Genomic DNA, 21,452 nt, shown 5'->3' with positions numbered 1-21,452 from the left:
TCCGTCGGACCCAATAATTGCTATTGGTCATGTGCAATGCTGGGTTCAGGGGGAGATGCATCCTCCTGGTTGGCCCCTGCTTCACGTGCTATCTGATAGCACTGGCGAGCGGCTAATTGGCTGCCATATAGGTCGACTTGGCCATCGTTGGTGAGAAAACTCACCATTTGATGGTATGTAGAGGGGATAGCTTTCATGTAGTGGAGCCATGTGCGCCCCAAAATGACATTGAAGGGTGATAGCTGCTGTACTACTGAAAACTGTACATTGAGAGTGACTGGGCCTGCTTGGACCGGCAGTACAATGTCTCCCAAGGATGTAGTTGAAGACCCGTTGAATCCGGATAGGATTCGTCCAGGGTTTTCGAGGCCTGTGAGAGTGTGTCCCATGTGGCCCACGACCGATGCTTGCACAAGATCGGCCGAACTGCTTGGGTCAATCAAGATACGCCGCACATCGAAGTCCCCAATTTCCAGGGACAAGATGAGGGCGTCGCGATGCGGCTGCAGTGTTCGGGTGGGATCCACCGGTGGAAAAATGATTGTTCCATCTATGGGGCAAGGGCCCCCTCCAGTTAGCCCAGGCCGGATGGAGTTGATGCGTTCGCGTATTGATGCGGCTCGCAACAATTTTTGCCTCTTTCGCCTAGAGTCGTACTCCTCGTCAGATGGACCCTCGGTAATATAGTTTATAACGGCCTTGGGGGTAGCTGGGGCCCTAAGGTTCTCGGGGTTGTGATGTTGGGGTGTGTCCCTTCGTCCATTATCTAATCGGAGGTATTGCTTCAAATGCCCTGCTTTTATGAGCCTTTCGACCAGATACTGGAAAGATCGGCATGTCTCTGTTGTATGGCCATGATCTTTGTGGAAGGCACATCTCCTACTACGATCCCTTGTGGATGGGTCCGTTCCAATGGGTCTAGGCCACTTGAAGTTGGACAAGTCCTGGATCATCGGGAGAAACTTCTCATATGATATAGAAAGAGGTGTGAGAGGAGGCATTTTCGGGCGACTTGGCCCTTCCTGCCTTCGGTCAAACGATTTTGGCCGATCCGGAGGTTTAGTATTTCTCTCCGAATTACTTCTAGACGGCCTTCCGGCAACCAAAACTTGTTGGGTGGCTGCACGTACGTCATCTTCGAGCATTGAATATTTGTTGGCTCGTCTGAATAAGTCATCCATCGTAGTAGGAGGCTTTTTAGCCAGTGATTCGAAAAATGGAGTGCCTGGACAGATGCTTCGTTTGAAGATCTATAGGACAGCATCCATACTGCAAGCTTCCACTTGAAGTACGGCTTGGCCAAACCGCTTCACAAATTCCCTCAAGGATTCATTATCTTGCATTTTTATGTTTTGCAAGGTGCTGATATTTTGCTTGTGTCGAGCGGAGCACAGGTATTGTCCCACGAAAGCTTCGGACAGGTCCCTGAAATTGCCAACGAAGTTGGGCGGTAGGCGATGAAACCATGAAAGGGCCTGTCCTTGTAGGCTGGCGGGAAATACTTTGCATAGTAGTGCATCGTTGCTAATATCGAGCGTCATGAGTTGTCGATAATGCATGATGTGATCGAAGGGATCATTGGTTCCATCGTATGTGGAAAATTTTGGTACGAGGAATCCCCTTGGGGGCTCGTAATTAATGATATGAGAGCAGAAAGGCGTGGAGAGCATGTCATCCAGCCTTTTGCTGATGGAGCCAATGGGTGGCCCGTTTGGGATGTTTCTCCCAGTTGGCTGTTCTGTTGGGTGCGAATGAACGTTCCGCATTACGGGGGTGACTACGGGGTCACGATGCGGGTAAACGTTTTGCACCATGGGGGTGGCCATGGGGTCAGGGCGTGGTGCCCAAGTTGTGGCCATTGGTGGCCTTGATCTTCCAGGCTCTTGTGGGCCTAGTCTTGCGCGCATCGAATTTGACAATTGGGATTTTTTATCACGTTGTCTCTTCGCTGAAAAATGAGTAGAGTCTGAGCTTTCCTCACGGGGAGCTCGAGGCATAGGCGTGCGTGGCTCATGAGGTCTTACGTTGCATGCTCCTGGGATAGCTCCTGTTGTCCCAGGATATATTGACTCTGGTTCTTGTTGAGGCCTTGAGTTTGCTACTTGGCTCCTCGAACGCTGACGTCGAGGAGGCCCTGATGTTGAAGCCTGGATGCGTAACACCGCGTTTTCTTCTCTCAATCTTTCTGTCTCCTGGAGGAGAGCTTTTAGCTGTCTTTCGCTTGCCAACTGTCTCCTTTCGATGGCTAGGCGCCATTCAAAATTATCATCCTCTCCCCTACCAGATGAACGGCTTTGGGAAGGTGTGGCCATCTTTTTTAGTGACTGAATCAAAGTAAAAAGTTCCCACAGACGGCGCCAATGTTGATACCTCGCGTCTTTGATGATCCACGTAGTTGCCAGATGGATGGACACGTGATTTCAACTCATAAAGGTTCTTGATCCAGTCGTTATACCTGCAAGAAGGCATCCGGACAGGGTGTCCGGACGCACCCTCCGATGGTTTTGTTAGCCATGGTCAGAGAGAGATATAAATCAGTTGGCCCTTTACCAGGTATTAGGAGGTTACCAGGGGGATTCCCTTCTTCTTCATGTGAAGGCTTATATATACAGCTTTAGGGGTACTGTCCTCCTCATTAATGGTGAGGAGATATTTTATGTTGTTATGATGATAATAGGCGTCAGTATGAGCATCATCACCCTACGAGCGGCTGTCAGAAACCATGGTAGGTGATGCGGCTGTCAGAGATCGTGGGAAGTGATCACGTAAAATTGATCGTGGGAAGTGACTTGCTGTCACCTCATCTTGTCTTCTCACTTTGCAGATGATAGGATGTGGGCCATGGCTGTTTGTTGTGATAGCGTGTAAGACTCGCTTTACTTTAATTGATGAGCCGGACGATTATATCCGGATGTCACATGCTGATTATCCGGATGTATTGTGGAGCGAATGTGTTATGAAGGTTGTCCGGATGTCTATGATCTGTCAGCGTCGTTTGCTCTTCCTTGGATAGGAGAAGCTGAAACGTCATTTGCCTTTCCTTGAGGCGGTCCGGATAGGAGAACTGTATAATACGCATCCTTAGGGGGATCCGGATGATGATGGTCCAGCTGATGACACGTGCCACGTGTCATTGTGAGATGCGTGCCACGTGTTTCCCAGAGGGAGGGGTCCCTACAACAATGAAACTTCCCTGGAGTTGGTATGAAAATGATGACTTCTTGGGCTTTGTTCTGTGCTCTCCTTATGTTCCACTTGAGATTGAGACCACACCACATAGGGATTTCAACTGTAAATTGAATTTCGATGATGACAGTGCCTATTTTTCCTGTCAGTCTCATCAATTTTGTGAATTCTGCTATGATGAAGATGCATCAAGTCAAGGGTGCTTGATATATTATCCTAAGTCAAATATTCCCGAGGGATATCACTCAAATGAATGGAGAGAAGCTGTGATGGCACCACCCTGAATATTGATGATAATGGTGTTGATGCCCAAGACCATGAAATGGACCATATGCATAGATGGCTGGAGCTTCTTTGCAAATTTGTTCATTGGATATGCTGCACAAGACACTAATTTCAAGTAAGAGAATTGTTGATGTTGACCAAACATTTATCTCAACTTTTTGGTAATTAAGCCACCCTCCTTTTCTTAGTTTCTATTATATATGCCTTGCTGATTCCAAGGGGCTGAATTTTAATTTTTAATTTTTTTTTTTCAAAACCCATTTTTATTGGAACTTGTTTTAAGGCATTTGTAGGACAAGCTTGATTGCATTGTTAATTTTTTTGCAGATTAAACATTTTGTTGGAAAAGTTAGTACACATCAAGCTTTGATGGGACATTCCAAGCTGCTAAATACATAATGTCAAATGCCCAGCCCCTATTGGTTAAGCCATGGATGCGGATGCCCTTATTAATCAAGGCAAGTCAAATACTTCAACCCAATTTGAGATTTTGATTAAAGTGATGCCAATTTAAACTCACACTTTTGCTCTATTCATAATTCTTGGTGTAAAGAGATAGAATCTCCTTTAAAATGGGAAAGAATATTTCAATTTCAAGTATTTTGTTTTGGATTACTTTAAGATGCATGTTGGTATTTGTTCCTATGTATTTCAAATGAGCAAAAATATAAAATTATGGCATTGCATTTGTTAACTAAAGCTTATGTTGGGATTGATTCTTTATTCCATAAGTTATTACTTTTGAAGCATTAAACATTTTGTGAAACTAGCTTATTATAGAAAATTACATAATTTAATGTCTTAAACCTGGGTTTGATTGATAACCCTGGGTTCCTACGTATTTCAAATGAGCGAAAATATAAAATCATGGCATTGTATTTGTTAACTAAAGCTTATGTTGTGATTGATTCTTTATTTCATAAGTTATTACTTTTGAAGCATTAAACATTTTCTAAAACTATCTTATTATAGAAAATTACATAATTTAATGTCTTAACCTTGGGTTTGATTGATATCCAAGTGGAATGTCTCAAGCAATTGAAAGTGAAAATTTGATATCATTATTCAAAGGCCCAAAGCTCAATTGATCAACCCATACATCCTTATTCATTCAAGCTAGTTAGTTGCTGCAAGGAAATTTCCAATTTTGAATAGACTCTAATTGAGTTGAATTGACACTCTTTTTAATTTGTTACTCCGTTTGTTTGTTTGTTTGTTTGTTTGTTTGTTTTTAATCTCAAAGGGAAAGAGAATGTCAAATTAAGAACAAGCAATCAAATTCAAAAGAAGAAGAACATCGTGATTTCAAAATTTTCATTTCAAATGTTTTGAGAGAGGTATATGTCCCTGTCTATTACAACGAGTTAAAGACAAAATTATGGTACTGATTTTGCTTGATTAAAACCTTTATGGAATTCATTCTTTAATTCACAAGTAATGGATGTATACATGTTTATGTGAATTATAAGTATATTTAAATTCTTTAGTCACCTTATTATTTGAATATTTTGGAAAGATGATTTAAGTATTTTTTATATTTTGTTAATATATGATTTCATACATGAAACTAACTTTTATTGATTGTTTATAATATGATTATTATGAAAATATCTATAAAATTGAAACCTTGCATTTTATGACCACTTTTAGGTAGAAATTCCTAAAGACAATAAAAATAAGTCCTCATTTGAGTGTGAGTATTTAGAAACACATTGGATGAGCTATTCTTATATATAAGTCTCAACTTACAAGTAGAGAAAAACAGGGATCATAAGTGAACAACCAAAATATGACTATTGATGTTCACATAATGCGTATATTATAACATCTTTTCTATGCTCATTAGGTAAATTATGCTATTCTAGAAATGACCAATAAATTAACTAGTGTGTTCATAATATTCAAATAAAGATAATGAAATTTAAACCCTTATCTAATCAATTAGGAATGCATTCGCAAAAAATAAGGCATAAATAAAAATTAAATTCTTTTAATTTGCGAGGGACCTTGAAGTTTTATTAGCCAACCAAGTAAAATCATGGATACATCCACATCTAGATTTTCTTGCATGTTAAAATCTAGCCATATTAAAAATGTACTCATGTTCATTCTTATGATCAATAAAAAAAAAAACAACTTTAATTATAGGATATTTTTTTAAGTTGTAGTGAACTTTTGTTGTGCATGATCTCAATTGTAATATGGTGCTAAAGTTGATGATGCACGATTTCTTCTCACGCCAGTGCCATTATTCACAATACAACATTCTTTCTAATAATGTCTTTATTAAAAGAAACCAAAAAGTCACATTTATTTAAACTAGAAAGTGAAATCAAATTATTTCTATAGTTAGGAATATAAAGACAATCTTTGAGTATAAAAGACATTTCTTCTTTAAAAGAAGGGTACCATCTTTCAATGTAACTAGAAAAAAGGCTTCCTTTTGAGCTCATGTCTTTTAGATCCAAATTAATTGTTTGCCCAATATGTCCCATAAGGATAAATTATTTCATTTCCATCGAAAACATACCAAAGTAGCAACATTAATTTGTCACCTCAAAACATAGTCAAAAGTACAAAGAGTACAATAATGGGCTATTATAATTGTAATAAGCCCTAAGGATCTCACACAGTGAAGATGCAAAGATTAATCACTCACTTCCCTTATTAGTCACATTCAAATACATGTAGTATGAAATACATGTTATGGTGGTTTCTCTCCACTTAGAGAGTGTATGTCAAACTACCACCATATGGACCTTAATTAAGAGCTTCACACCAGTAGATTGTTTGCGTTTTGCGTCTATTGTTCTCTTTAAACCTTTTATGATAAAACTCAAGTCCGGTTCAAACAGGTAAATATAATTGTGGGCGATTACATTCAGTCAAGATTTCATTTATTATAGACCTCATCTTAATAATTAATCAAGACAACACTCATAATCTTTTGTATACTATTCACTCATTCGTCATCATTAATATATTGTCTCATCCCAACTCATAAACATATTGATTGGGGCAATTGCTCATGTGAGAGAGTTAACCTCAACTTGTTGACATACATATATATATGTAAGTACCAATTACACATTCAATTATATGAATAACAAATACTCATATCATTTTAACATATATAAAGCATCATATATCCAATCAATAATAATCCATGACATATGATCCACATAGATCATAACCTACATAGTCCTAATGACTTTACATGTATAGAAAATATGTTCCTTAGAATGGATTTCATGAATAGATCAACAACCATTTTACATGTAGGTAAATATTCAGGATCATTTCCTCCTCATGCAATAACATCTCTTTTAAAATTATTCTTGGTATCTAGATGTTTAGTTTTTCTATGATATTTCAGATCATTTACATAAATAGTCACAAATTGACCGTCACTTTAGACTGTCATTGGCTTAAGAACATCATTGACTATTCCCAAGCTTTGCAAAAAAACTTTTCAATCATACGACTTCTTATATTACAGTTGAACAAACAATAAATTCAGCTTCCATGGTTGATAAAGCTATACAAGTTTGTTTCTTGCTTTTCCATAATTTGACACCATTATTAAGCAAGAATGTGTATCTAGATGTTGATTTGTGCTCATCTAGATCATCTGCCCAAACAATATGTGAATAACCCACAAGCGCATTTCTTTGCCTAGATAACAAAAAGAATAGTTCACATGCCTATTAGATACCGAAGAATTCTCTATACTATTTTCCAAAGCATCATTCTAGGATTTTCTTGGTAACGACTCACCATCCTAACAACATAATAGATATATGTAGTCTTGTACACATCGTAGCATACATTAGACTCCCAATAACACTAGAGTAGGGAACATTAGTTATTTTTTTTCTTTTCTTTTGGAGTCTTTGGACCCATTTATTTACTTAGGTTTTCACCTCTTGCAAAAGGAGTGTCAATGGAATTGCAATCTTGCACATTAAATCATTCAAGGATATTCTTAATATAGTATTCTTGTGAAAGAACGACTAGTTTATGAGAACGATCTCTATGGATCTTTACTCTAAGAATATAAGATGCTTCTCCCATATCTTTCATCTCAGAAGTAGATGACAAAAATCATTAAATGGTTTAAACAAACTCCAAATCATTTCTAGCTATAAGTATATCATTCATGTATAAAGATAATAAAAAAAATTTCTTTATTTTGCTTAATATAAACACAGTGGTCTTCATAAATCATTGTGAAAACATATGAAGTTATTGCACAATGAAATCTTAAGTACCACTACCTAGATGATTGTTTAAGGCCATAAATCAATCAATTTAACTTGCACACTTTGTGCTCTTAGCCTTGGATAATGAAATCCACTAGTTGTTCCATATAGATTTCTTCATTCAACTCTCCATTAAGGAAAGTTGTCTTAGCATCTATTTGGTGTAGCTTTAAATCCATATGAGCTATTATAGCTAGAATGAGGTGAATTGAGGCAAACCTAACTACTAAAGAGATGGTTTCCTCGTAGTCTATATACCCTCTTGTTGGGTATGCCCTTTAGTCATTAATTGAGCTTTATAATTTTCAATGGATCCATCTGTCTTTTGTTTTATTTTAAGAACTCATTTGTTCCCAATAGCTTTTCAATCTAAAGGCAAATCAACCAAGCCCTAGACTTGATTCTTTTGCATCAACTCCAATTCCTCTTCCATTGTTTTTCTCCATTCATCCTTACTTGGACAAGTAAGAGTCTCTTGAACCAAATTAGGCTCAACATCATCATATTGAGTGACAATATGAATTTCCCCTTCAATCTCAAATCGTTGTGGAGGAATAATTTATTGAGAACTTTTTCTCAACATCGACTCTTTTACTATACTTGCTACGAGTACTAGTTCACTCCCACTTGATTCAACCATCAATTTGTTTGGGTACGGATCTTATATCGAGATCCATCATTTCATAAAGATGTAAATCCCTATCAATCTCACCCGTACGTGGGAAATCATCCTTTAAGAACTTGACATCTCGTGATTCTAATTTCCATCTTCATACTCACCTATGAACACATACCCTTTGGAGTGTTCACTGTATCTTATAAATACACATTTCGTCCCTCTATGACCTAATTTTCCATATTTATGAGAAGGATTGTGAACATAAGCCATCGACCCCCAAGGTCGCAAATTGCTAGGATCAGGCTTTCGGTTATTCGAAAACTCATATAGAGTAGGTGAAACAAACTTTGAGGGTACTTGGTTAAGTACATGAGAAGTAGTCAACAATGTGTCTCCTCAATATGAAATAAGAAGATTTGCTTGAGCCACCATTGACATAACCATGTGTAACAACATTCTATTTCTTCCTCTTAGCAACAACATTTTGTTGTGGAGTCTAAATCTTTAAATTGTTCTAATAGATATTCTTTTCCCATATTTGTTCTTTATGTTTTATTCCTTTTGTCCAACTGATTCTCAACTAAATTAATGTAGCAGCTGAAACAATCTAATGTTTCTAACTTATGAGAAATCAAATAAACATGACCATAATGAGTAAAGTCATCTATAAATGTGATGAAGTACAAGGCTCCATGCCTTGCTCTAACACTCATAGGATCACCAATGTAAAAAATGGATTAATTGCAATGGTGTTTTAGTTTTAGTTCCTTTTCCAAATGGTTTTCTTGTAGTTTTATCAGTTAGACAATATTCACAAGTTGGTGTATCAATCTTTAGTGAATTGACCAAAATGATTTTCTCTAGCTAGTCTATTTATTTTTTTCTTGTCCAATATGCCTAAGTCTAGCATGCCGTATGATCACATTATCACATGCATTTTTAGAAGTAGTCATCAATGAATAATAACTATCATTAGTATTAGACAACACACATTTATCAATGTCAAGAACTATAAAACCATTCAAAATAAATCCAAAACCATATTATGTTGTTCCCAAATACAACTCCATTATTGAATTATGAAAACTCAAATTGAAACCTAAACCAAAAAGGACTAACACAGAGACCAAATTTCATCGAATATCCAGAATATAAATAACATCATGTAGGAATAGGACACATTCTTTACGCAACTCCAATTTTCAAGTTCCAATACTCTTGACCTCAACTTTGGAGTTGTTCCCTACATAAATTCATCTAGTATCAGAACTAATTGGCCTAAACTCTACATATGCTCTTTGGCCTCTAGTTGTTCGATTAATAGGGACTGAGTCTACTTTGACTTAGTACATTCACGAGTAAAGTGACCTTTGTTACCATAGTTATAACATTTCAACTTGCTTTTATCCTTCTTGGTACGCTTAAACTTCTTGTGTGTCTCAATCTTTCCTTTCTTTGAAGCCTCATTAGATATCTTATTCTTCTTAAAGAATTTTCTATTACACTTAGAGCCGGAAGTTTGTGAGAATTGGATTCAGTTACATGAGCTTGTTTATTAGGCCTAGCAACCATAAGTTGCTTGGTTTCCAATTCGAAATGACGAACTATATCATCAAAAGTCTTGACACTCTCATTATGTGTCATATTCACCACCATATGTTCCCAACTCTTTGGTGGAGATTTGATGACCACCTCAACTTGTTGCTTATCAGTGAAGACATGCCCAGATGCCTTAAGCTCTCTTATCATTCTCTTCATCGCCCTGAGATGTTGTTTCATTGTATGGTTCAATCGCATCTTGTAATTTTCAAATTTCATTACAAGTTCTCACAGCTTAATAATTGAAAGTCCACCATGCTTTTCCTTTAGAGCTTGCCACATTTCATGAGCAGTTTAGTAAACCTTATACTTAATCAAGAGATCATCTTGCATATAGTGTAATAATGTGATGCGAGCTAAAAAATTCTTTTTCTTCTAGGCCATTTAAGCCTCTTGATCTCTTCTATGTTGAGCAAAGTTTCCTTATTTAGGTTCTTACATGATATGATTTAGTGTATCAAGAGTCTCTTGCTTAACAAGGATATATTGAACTTTGCAATACCAAACCTTGTAGTTATTGTAATTTAGTTTCTCATCCTTGTTCAATTCTACTATGATGTTCCTAGTTGTAGTTGACATATTGAACTACTTAGAGATATTGCACAATCTTATTAAGTGGTAGTTTTATGGATATTGATGTTTTTACCTGCTCTAATCATCTTTTAATGTGTAATAACCTTAAATTGCAATAGAAACGAAAGTTCACTATGTTCCCAATAAAATCCTATATACAAATTAGAAATAATCTATTCAAGTATTTCTAATTTTAGGCAAGAAATTACTTAAATTTCTTTTTAGCCTAAAACCTCTCACTCCATAAAAAATATTATACAACTAGCATGTATCAATAATATATACAAAATAATTGAAGACATGCATGTACATAAAAGACATACTCATTTATCAAACAATAAATATTCATATCATATCTTGCATATAAGATATATACATTTCATGTATAAAGCATAAAAAAGTAACATGTAGAAAAAGAACTAATATTTTCTCTTGAAGCTAAAAGGAACAACAATATTAGGATTATTCACAATGTCTTTTATAACTCTAGATGTTATTTTCTATAATCATAGTCTTTCTATGAAAACAAAAAACATCTAGCCTAGTTGGTAGAGTGCAAGACTCTTACTCTTATGGTCAGGGATCAAGCCTTTTCATACGCAATCCCTCATCCATTTTTATTTATTTATTCTAATGGGTAACATATTTAAGACCCTCATTTTTTATTTTATTTTTTTATAGTCTAAAAATCAACATAATTTGACTTCAACTCAAAAAACTTGAAATAGGAATGATGAGGACTTCAAAGCTCGAAGTTGGGTATGAAGTGAGCATGAGAGGAGTTCTAACCAACAAGAGTAATTCAACTTTGATGTTAATTAGTAAACTAAAACATATTTAACTTGTTTAGCATTATTATTACTTTTTCAAAAAAAAAAAATTCCAGAAAAATGTTCCCCTTTGTTTGTCTTGGAGAAAGGCTTTTCTGGAACCATAACCAAAAAATTGTGGCTCGTCTTTTTTTTTTTTGGCTTTTAATTGTCCATTTCAATTTGTCCAAGGTTGCTGTAGTGGATGCACTTTGCACCTATTTTTTCTCCAAGTGGTTCTTATTTTTTCCTTATTTATTTATTTTTTGTTTCCGGAACATTGCTTTTATTATTATTATTATTAATTTGGAACAATATCCAAAATCATATTTATCCATTTTGTTGTTTATTTATTTTTTTAGTTTTTCTAAAACCACAACTAGAAAAAAAAGTTTATTCCTTGTTCATTTGTTTAAAAAAAAATATTCTTCTTTCTCTAAAACAAAACAAAAAAATAAATAAAATAAATAAAAGGTAGAAAATTCTGAGTTACCTTCTGAAATACCCAAGACCCAGATTGGTTGTTTCACTAACTAATTTTCTCGCCTCAAGTCGTGAATGGAACTACAAATATGATAACCATTCTTTTATCACAACACGAGAGCCTTAACCTTCGTTTTCACGGAGAAAACAAGAATAACTTTAAGAGAAAGAACTTTTTGTTTCTTTAGAAGAAAAATTATTCTTTCTTATGTTTTCTAGGGAAAAAAGAAAACGTATTTCTTCGCCTTTATTTTCAGGAAGAAAGAAAACATACTCTTTCTCTCTTTGGTTTTCCATGGAGAGAGAGAATTCTCAGCGAGAGAGTTTTCACAAAGAGAGAAAAGAGAAAAAAACATTTTTTTAAATCTTTTAATAATGGCATTTTTTGGGTAGTTTTAAAACTCCTAGAAACTCCTCCCATATTTTCTCATTTATTAGACAGGGTTGGGTCAGCCCATCTGGGCACCTAAACCCAACTCCAATAAAAGTAAATTCCTAAAACACCCATTTAAGCTCCTTTGATGTAAGCACTATATCAAAGTATCTCTTTTAATTCACATAATTATGTTTAAGTAATTTGTTTGTTGTGAGAATGGGAGTAATTGGATTAAAGGACATGATTAATGTAACAAAAATAAACAACATGCATTAAATACTAAGCATTAACCCTAAAGCAAGATAATAAATTTAGCAAAATATAGAGCTCTTATGATTACATAGCTTTTTCTAGATATCATAGAATCATAAGTATCAATGCCACCTTAGGTTGGACATGATCTTATTACTAGGTAGAGACCCTTTCATATTGATCTTCCTATCTTAAAATTCTAAGGCAAGGTCAACATATCCTTTTATTTAACCTTTAATTATGTAAGTGGGACCACATTGGTTGATTCAACCATTTTACTTCTAAGTTAAGTGTGTGATTATTATCTTTCATATTAATATTGGTAAAAAAAAAAATTCATTGTTGAGGCGGTTGTTCTACTAACATATCTAGTCTCGCCAATTGGAAAGTTCATATCCTTTGATTGCTTAGCCAACTCACTGTTGGGATGACAATGACACAAAATCAAGGTGGACTTGATAATGAAGGTTGTGGGCTTTGCTAAGGCCTTGCCTACTTTATCTTTTGAGTTAATTAGAGCTTTTTAATTTCTTGGTAATTCCCTTCATAAATAATTATCTTCTATAAAATATTTTAAAATTATTAATTTCGTAATTAGAAACACAAGGGAGATAAGAGAATGTAACTTTGAAAATTATAAAGTTTTTGTAACAGCATTTTATCCTAAATTATTTTGATAAAAAAATTGCTCTCAATTTTTAAAATCAATTTATATAAAATTATCCTTTCTCATACACCACTCCAATTTAATAAATATCTTATCTTGAAATTAATATTTTTCTAGAAATTTATTGCTCATTAAATTACTAAGTTTCCAAAACTTTTTAGTAATATCTTATTATTGCCTATCTTGAAATTTTCCAAAATTATTTATTGTTCTAATTGAAAATTCTCAAAATAAGAAAATTTCTAAAAATGGAAAATTAAAATATAGCGAGTATCTTATCCAGAAAGAAAGCTTTTATTTTTCAGGAATCTTATAAAATAATTTTAAATAAAAGGATTTTAAAATCCTTCAAAATAATTTTATAAAATGAAAATTTTCTCTCTTTATTTAAATTTTATTTTGATAAAAAGTTCTTTCTTTAGTCACTACTTTTCCAATTTAATAAAAATATCCTTTTGAAATCTAATTTTCAAAGAAATTTATTTCTATCAAAATTACTAAAAATCAAATTTTCATGCACAACATGCCATATATATATGTAAGCTTAAGAATAAAAAAAGGAAAATTAAAATAATTCCTCCCCCCTTAGGCATCTTGTCACAAATTTTGGTAGCAAAAATATTTAGAATCCAATTTATTCAAAAATTTACCAAAATACCCATGCAACCAAAATTAAGTTAGAGAAATAAAAAAACCTTGTTTTAAAAACTGAACCGATTTGGCACTCCAATCGGTTGGACCGGTGGACTTTCTAGTCCAGTCCACCTTGTTAAACTGTTAGGCCTTTTTCCACCAAAGATTATGTTTTCTTTTAAAGCTAACCTTGAAATGAAAACGCACCAATTCAACTTGGAATTAATATCAATTGTGAAGTGAAAACCCATCCCAGTGAATGACCCTAGAGCCACTATGCTATGCTAGCTAAGGCTATCCTAGTACATGGTGTAATAGGTTATAAATTTTGTTGATTACTCCATGAGGACCACAATCAAGGGACACCAGCTGGACACGTATCAAATGGCACCACTGTTAGGGACAATTGAGAGGACATGAATCAGCTGAGACAACTAGGCTCAAGTTCCTTATACAAAAAGGGAGATTCTGGTCACTTGGATCTTTTCCTTGCATTGGGGATTTAACATATAGTTATTTCCCGAACTGGTGTGGTACAAATGCTTCCCTTTAATTGAATCGGTAACAAGCTGTCCGAATCGGTGGTTGAACCGATGAACCACCTGGACTGGGCGGTTTCACATGAACCGAACGGTTCAATCCCAACTGTTCTTTCATTAAAATGGACCCAATCTAAAACCCAAACTTCCCCTCTTTTTTAATTCCATGAGGCCCAAATAAAAGCCCAATTCAAACACTGTTGGATAGGCTACACCTTGGTTTCCTGTGCTGCATATGTGACTTGGGTAAGTTTTGGGTATATAAGGGCCTTTTTTTACTTATCCACATTCGATGTATGCTGAACAAAAGATGTACACCACCACTTGGCTGCATGCATCTTGTTGATTAAAATGGCGAATGAAAAAATATATTTGTTTCTAAAATGATTTATAATATTAAATAAAAATAATATAATATTTTCTAAAATTATAAAATTAGTTAAAATCCGATAATCAGATTTCCTTTCATTTTGAATATTTTCACATTTAAATGTTATACATATTTCATTTAATAAAATTCAAAATATTAATTGTTTTTATCTTTTATCAAAGATATAATTAATATTATTGATTATTAATTTATATATATATATATATATATATATATATATATATATATATATATATATATATATATATTATTTTTTTATTTATTATTTATTAATATATAAATTATATATTTATGACGTCATCGGTTCGATAGTTCTTCGACCACTGGTCATCTTTTTTATTCAATGACCAGTCCAATTCTAAAAACATTGGGAAAAAAAAAATCTAAAATTATAGAAAAACCTTAAAAAAAAAAGAAAAAAAAACTCATGTTGGAGAAATTATAGCTATCATAATAAGAGTACTCAAAACACCTAAAGGAGCACTCAAACGCTTAAGTTGTGATTTGTAACATTTGAGCGTTACCACTTGGACTACTATGTTGAGAGCTTGATTCTCCATTTTTTTTTTCAATTTTTTTTCTCAAAAAAACTCACTTTTTCTATCTGAATGCCCCTGAATGAATCAGGGGCTCTAATTCCCTTTTTTAGGTCACCATAGATAGACCAAAGTTAAATTCTTTTACAAAGAATACAAACCCTTATGCTCTCAAAATGGAGCTTACAACTCATCCATTAAAAGAAAAATATTTTACGGAGAAATTTAAAATTCTATACTCCTTATGAAGTTTACAACCTAATCGAAAGAGAAAAAAGAATAAAAAAATCAACATGCATCCATTCATTCATATTAAAAATAAATGTCCATGTATTCACTTTTATGGGCCATGTGATAAATCAACACTCTTAAAATAGAGTTACTAGTGTTGGGAACCCTAGATTACTCTGTTCTCATGCCCTAGATATCATAGGGTGAATGTAAACTATTCTAAGCTTCTCTAAATCTATTATAGTGAAAACATATGGCTATAAAAACCATATTAGAATAAAGATATAGATAAAAAGTGTTCATCCTCGGATCTGGATGTTCCCAAATAAATTCCTTACTGTGAAGAACATGTATGGATGTTCCTCATGTTGTTGCCCACGTGCGCATCCCATGCGATTCCTATGCACAAGGCCTGTGCATGTCTCATGCACTTCTCATGCACTTCTCATGCACACGCCTATGTGCATCCCATGCACGCGACCTATGCACGTCCAAGTGTTGTAAGCCTTCATCCAAGGAGGTCTTGTACACCCAAGATCTTCTACTCGATGACTTAAACCACAATCTTAATACTCAAAAGTGTGGGTTTTGAAAAAGAGGAGGCTATAACTTTCTCTCTAGGGTTGGAAGACAACTCTCACCACAAGTCATTATGAAACCCTAACCCATAAAGGGGTATTTATAGGATTGTCCATTAGGCTTAAGTGACTTAAGCCCATCAAGGCCTAGGTCACTTAATCTAGCCCAAAACGAGTTCTAATTGATTAATTAATCACTTAGGGTCATCTAATTAATCAATTAGCTCAAACCAAAGACCTTGTTCACTATCCCCTATGCAACCTAGTATAATTACCAAAACACTCTTATGCACAAGAATAAACCTAGAGTCAAACCAACCCTCCCTTCAAACCGTATCATCATGGTATATGAGCTCAGAGTAGGAACACTAAGGCTCATAGGAGTATTGGCTCCCTTATAATCCAATTTTGAAATTGATTTAACATTCTATTAGAGAGAACACTCCAGTATCTTATATAAATAACAACAAGACAAAGCTTGGGTCTTTGACCTACTATCCACTACATGAAGACTCCCCATGCAGTGAATAATACCAGACAATTAAAACTCAAACTAAACTTTTCAAATTTTGATTTTTAATAAAAATTTTATTACATGAATAGTATCTAAAAAATTCAAATTCAAACTAAACTTTTCAAAATTTGACTTTTAATAAAATTTTAATGAAATAAATAGTACCAAAAAATTAAAACTCAAGCTAAACTTTTCAAATTTTGATTTTTAATAAGATTTTAATTACATGAATAATATCAAGAAAATTAAATTAAACCAAAACTTTTCAAACTTTGATTTTTAATAAAACTCTAATGAAATGAATAATAATATCCAGAAAATTAAAACTCAAACAAAACTTTTCAAATTTTGATTTTTAATAAAATTCTAATTTCATGAATAATATCCAAAAATTTAAAACTTAAACCAAAATTTTTCAAAATTTTATTTTTAATAAAATTAGATAAATAGTACAAGCATTCAATAGAACTCAAAGCTTAAATAACATGAAACAATATACAAAATCAGAGATACTACATAATAACCAGAAAAATAAGTCCTAACAATTTTGTAAGCACTCAATAAAAATCAAAACTTTATTAACGTGAAACAATATACAATAAATATCCTCTAAAAAAGAATTATGATATCCTCTTCCAAAAAACTCATATTCTATTTCAAAAAATTCTCATTCTCCTTAAAAAAAAATGACGCCATCTTCCAAAATAAAAATTCATATCTCCTATTCCTTTAAAAAAAAAAAAAAAAAAAAATCTCCTCTCCTTAAAAAAAGAATTGGTGTCATCTTCAAAAAATTTCATATCTTTATTCCTTTTAAATGTTTTCCTTTCTCCTTTTAAAAAAATTGATGTCATCTTCAAAAAAATTCTCATATCTCCCTTTCAAAAAGAAGTCCATAAAACTAGGCATGCCATGAAAAATAATCCTCCTTACACAGGCTGAAAATCCTTAGTTGAAGAGAAGGGTCCTATCTTCCTCCAAGTTCAAAGATTTGAAACTAATAGCCCTGCAAATTGAGCTGGCATACTATAAAACAATGGCATGAGGGAAGCTATTAGAGTTTTGGGCAAGCCCTTTTGGTTACTGAGTGATTTGGACTCTAAAACTCAAGGGCATAAACTATGAGTATATAGAGGAAGACCTTGGTAACAAGAGCCAGTTGCAGTTATACCACAATCCAGTTCACAAGAAGATTCCGGTGCTTCTTCATGGTGACAAAGCAGTAGCCGAGTCCCTTGTAATCCTCGAATAATTCGAAGAAACATGGCCAGAGAATGTACTGCTGCCGACAGATGCTTATGAGAGAGCCATGGCTCGGTTTTGGATCAATTTTGGAGAATCAAATGTAGGTTTAACTCACTAATCTTGTTTTTATTATCAATTCTTATGATTTAATTTCCGAATCTTTTGCAAGACTGAAATATATGAAAGCTCTCCATCTAGCTTTCATAGCCCATTTCTTGGTTTCAGTCATTTGTGAAAGTATTCATTAGTGAATTTCTAATTAGCTATCTGTAAAAATTTATTGAAGTGATCCAAAAATTAGCCATGATACTTTTTAAAATTGAAATCTCCCATTAATACATATGATTAAAATGAAAAGAATTTGTAGACTTTTTAAATCTTTTTTTTGTTTTTTGAGAGATGAGCGTATTGTGCAGCCTGAAGCTTATCTTTTCAAGAAGACTTCTTTCAAGAGCTCGTTCTGCTCTGATACCATGATAGAAACTGAACTGAAAACCGTGTTTTTCATTTCATCTCTTGAATATAATAGCAACATCATGGTTTTTATACCAGTTGAATCTACTCTACTATACAGTTGTTCTAACTTCCTTGGGTTGTTGTAACTAACTGGGAGCTGAGTTCTTGATCAGTTTGGTTTGGTTTGGGAGAGCTGGAGCTTGGCTGTATTCTGTTTGGCTATCACACCCTAGCTAGGTTTGGAATTAAGGAATTTGGAGAGGAAAGAGGAATCAAATTGAAATCTCCCATTAATACCTATGATTAAAATGAAAAGAACTTGTAGACTTTCTAAATCTTTTTTTTTTCCCCCTATTTTTAATTAATTTAATAACTATAATTTTTATTCATATTTGAGATCACCGTACTCTTGTTTTCAACCATGCATTCAATTCTAAATATACATGTTGCTAATTTCTTCTAGAGTGCCACTTTTTTTCAACTCTTTAAATCTGCTGCTGGGGAAGAGCAAGAGAAGGCCATAAAAGAAACAGTGGAAATACTGAAAATCATAGAAGAGAAAGGCCTTGGGGATAAGAAGTTTTTTGGAGGGGAAGCTATAGGACTGGTGGACATAGCATTTGGTTGGCACAAAACTGCTGGTTTCCACCACATTCCCTCGATTGCATGCATGGATTCAGAATTTTAAGTAGGTTCCAGTGATCAATGAAAATCTTCCTGATCGTCACAAATTGTGGGCACACGTGAAACGCTTTAGGGAGGGTTTAATTCAATAAACCCTTCCAAATCGAATTATGAGGATGGAGACTTTGTACCAAGTTTTCAAAATACTTCCTTTCTTGTTACATAGAAAGCTGTGTGATAAAGCTTTAAAAAATAATACTCTAATTACTCTATTTGTTTTATTATAGAGATAGTGACTTGTGAATGTGTGAGTGTTTAGGGTTGGCAATTCCGGACAAAATTCCTAAGTGTCCCCTAACTCGGCTTTCCAATTCCTTTTCGGACTACTTGACTTTGAAGACTAAGACTTTGCTAAGAGGCCGAGGTATGTAGCTGAGTGTGTGGTGATTGAATGTGAGTCAACTCGGTTTTTAATATTTAAATATGTTAGAAAGTTGGGAGAAATGGTTTTTGGTGCAAGACTTTTATTCCCCTGTTTCTGGATCTATCTAGGTGCAAGGGTGGATCGATCCAACTAATTTTTTTTAGATCAAATATTAGCCATTAGATTAAGGGCTTCTTTTTATATTTTAAAAAAACAATCTTCTCTCATTTTTTTAGGCAGGGACTGCAGAAAACGTGAAGAGAGCATCCACTCCATGTGTTCTTCATTTTCTCATCTTGTTTTCCTAATTTGGGGTTTTTGATTGCAAAGAAAATCCACTTCTCTTAATGTTTTCCAAACTAGTTTTTAATGGATTTTCTTGAGCAATAAATGGGTTGATTCATTCCTTCATTCATATCTCAATCTCTTATTCTATTTGGGTTTGTGCAAAAACCCATTTTCTTCTTGTGTGGATTCAAGAAGAGGTCGTGATTGAGCTTGGTGCGGACTCCAAGTGTGCTCCGAAAGAAGAAGGTGAGAAGCTGAAAGTGAAGGTACTAGTCAAGTAGTCTGGGAAGGATTGGTTGGCTTGAGCTAGGTAAAACCTTGCACTCAGTTTTTATTCTTCATAATGGAGTTTTTCAATTGGTGATAGGTCTGTAGTTTTTTTTTTATCTCTTTAGAGGTTTTTCACATTAAAAATCCGGTGTTCATTGTCTATTTCTCTCACTCTACACTTTGATTTATTTTCTGTTTTTGATATCATTGATTACTTGGGCATACATGTTGAATGGAAGAAATATGAGGTGATATAAGTGTGATGATCCATGGAATATCTTTAATATTTTGTATGTTCATTTTGTTTAATGATATCATGGAGTCAATTGATATGAGTTGAGGAGATGATTGTTCTTTTGATTTATTTTTGAGTGTTGAAGCATTTGCATGTGTTTTGCATTTATAAATTATTGGGAGAGTGTTGATGCATTCACTCTTGCTTGTGGATGTTATGCTTTGTTGAAAAGTTGTTGGAAGAGAAGTTTCTTAACATTGAGATAGTCTAAGGTTAGGTAATCTTTGTTGGGAGAATTTTTAAATTGTTCTACAACACCTATTCACCCCCCTCCTCCCCCCTCTAGGTGTAGTCCATCATTGAGATTCACCTTTTCACAATGTTTTAAGTGTTATGTGAGGCTACTAATTTTCTTTCTATGATTAATGAATCTAACTTTTGATGTGGATATATGATCTAGTAGGGAGCATTCCATGTATGTGAGACTACTAATTAGTGTCAAAAAGGAGAAAAACAAAAGAAAAACAAAATTAAAAAAAATAATAATGTTTTATTTTTTTTTCATATTATCCAAACATGAGAAATAGTGTGAAAAGAATTCTATTTTCCTTGGTTTATTAAACTTTGGTAGTAGCCTACCTTCAAATCAATTTCTTACCAAGATCTGAATTTCAAGAAATGATATGAAATAGTTTCATACAATTTTCCTTGGTTTATTGAGCTTTGGATGGTAGTGTGCCTTCAAGCAAATTTCTTAGAAGGCCTTAGGCACTTGTTATCAAAGTTCAAGACAATCACTAAAAGCAAGAAGATTGGTTATTGAATGTTGAAAGGAGAAAAGCAAAAAACAAAATACAAAAGATAATTATCGAAGACCTTCACTTATAAAATGAGAGAAGCACTAAAAGCAAGAAGATTGGTTGTTTAATGTTGAAAGGAGAAAAGCAAAAAGACAAAATGCAAAAGATAATCATCAAAGATCGTGATTTATAAAATGAGAAAGGCACTAAAAGTAAGAAGATTGGTTGTTGACCGTTGAAAGGAGAAAAGCAAACAAAAACGAACAAACAAACAAACAAAATGCAAATAATAGTCATCAAAGACCTTGACTTATAAAATGAGAGAAGCAAATGCAAAGGAAGGAGTCCTTAAAGTCATCCTAGAAATAAAAAATCATTGAGAATGAAGGACAGCTATGCCCACTTCACAAGCATAAAAAAGACATTAAAGATTTTAACTTTGTTGATTTATGGATGTTGTCTCTCATTTCTTGAGGTTTATAATATTTATTTTAACTAACCATTAGTTGGTTTTCTACCACTTAAAATATTTTTTTTATTTTTTATTTTCAAATAGTAGTAGAAACAAAACAATCTT

General features: G+C 33.9%; 1 pseudogene; it reads left to right on the top strand.

Annotated features, from left to right (window-relative positions):
- Positions 1-1,812: 1,812 nt before the first annotated feature.
- On the top strand, positions 1,813-19,010 carry LOC100853003 (probable glutathione S-transferase; annotated as a pseudogene).
- The last annotated feature ends 2,442 nt before the right edge of the window (positions 19,011-21,452 follow it).

This window comes from Vitis vinifera, chromosome 5 (genome assembly GCF_030704535.1).
Source record: "Vitis vinifera cultivar Pinot Noir 40024 chromosome 5, ASM3070453v1".
NCBI classification, from domain to species: Eukaryota; Viridiplantae; Streptophyta; class Magnoliopsida; order Vitales; family Vitaceae; genus Vitis; species Vitis vinifera.
This window is presented reverse-complemented; position numbering and strand designations above follow the sequence as displayed.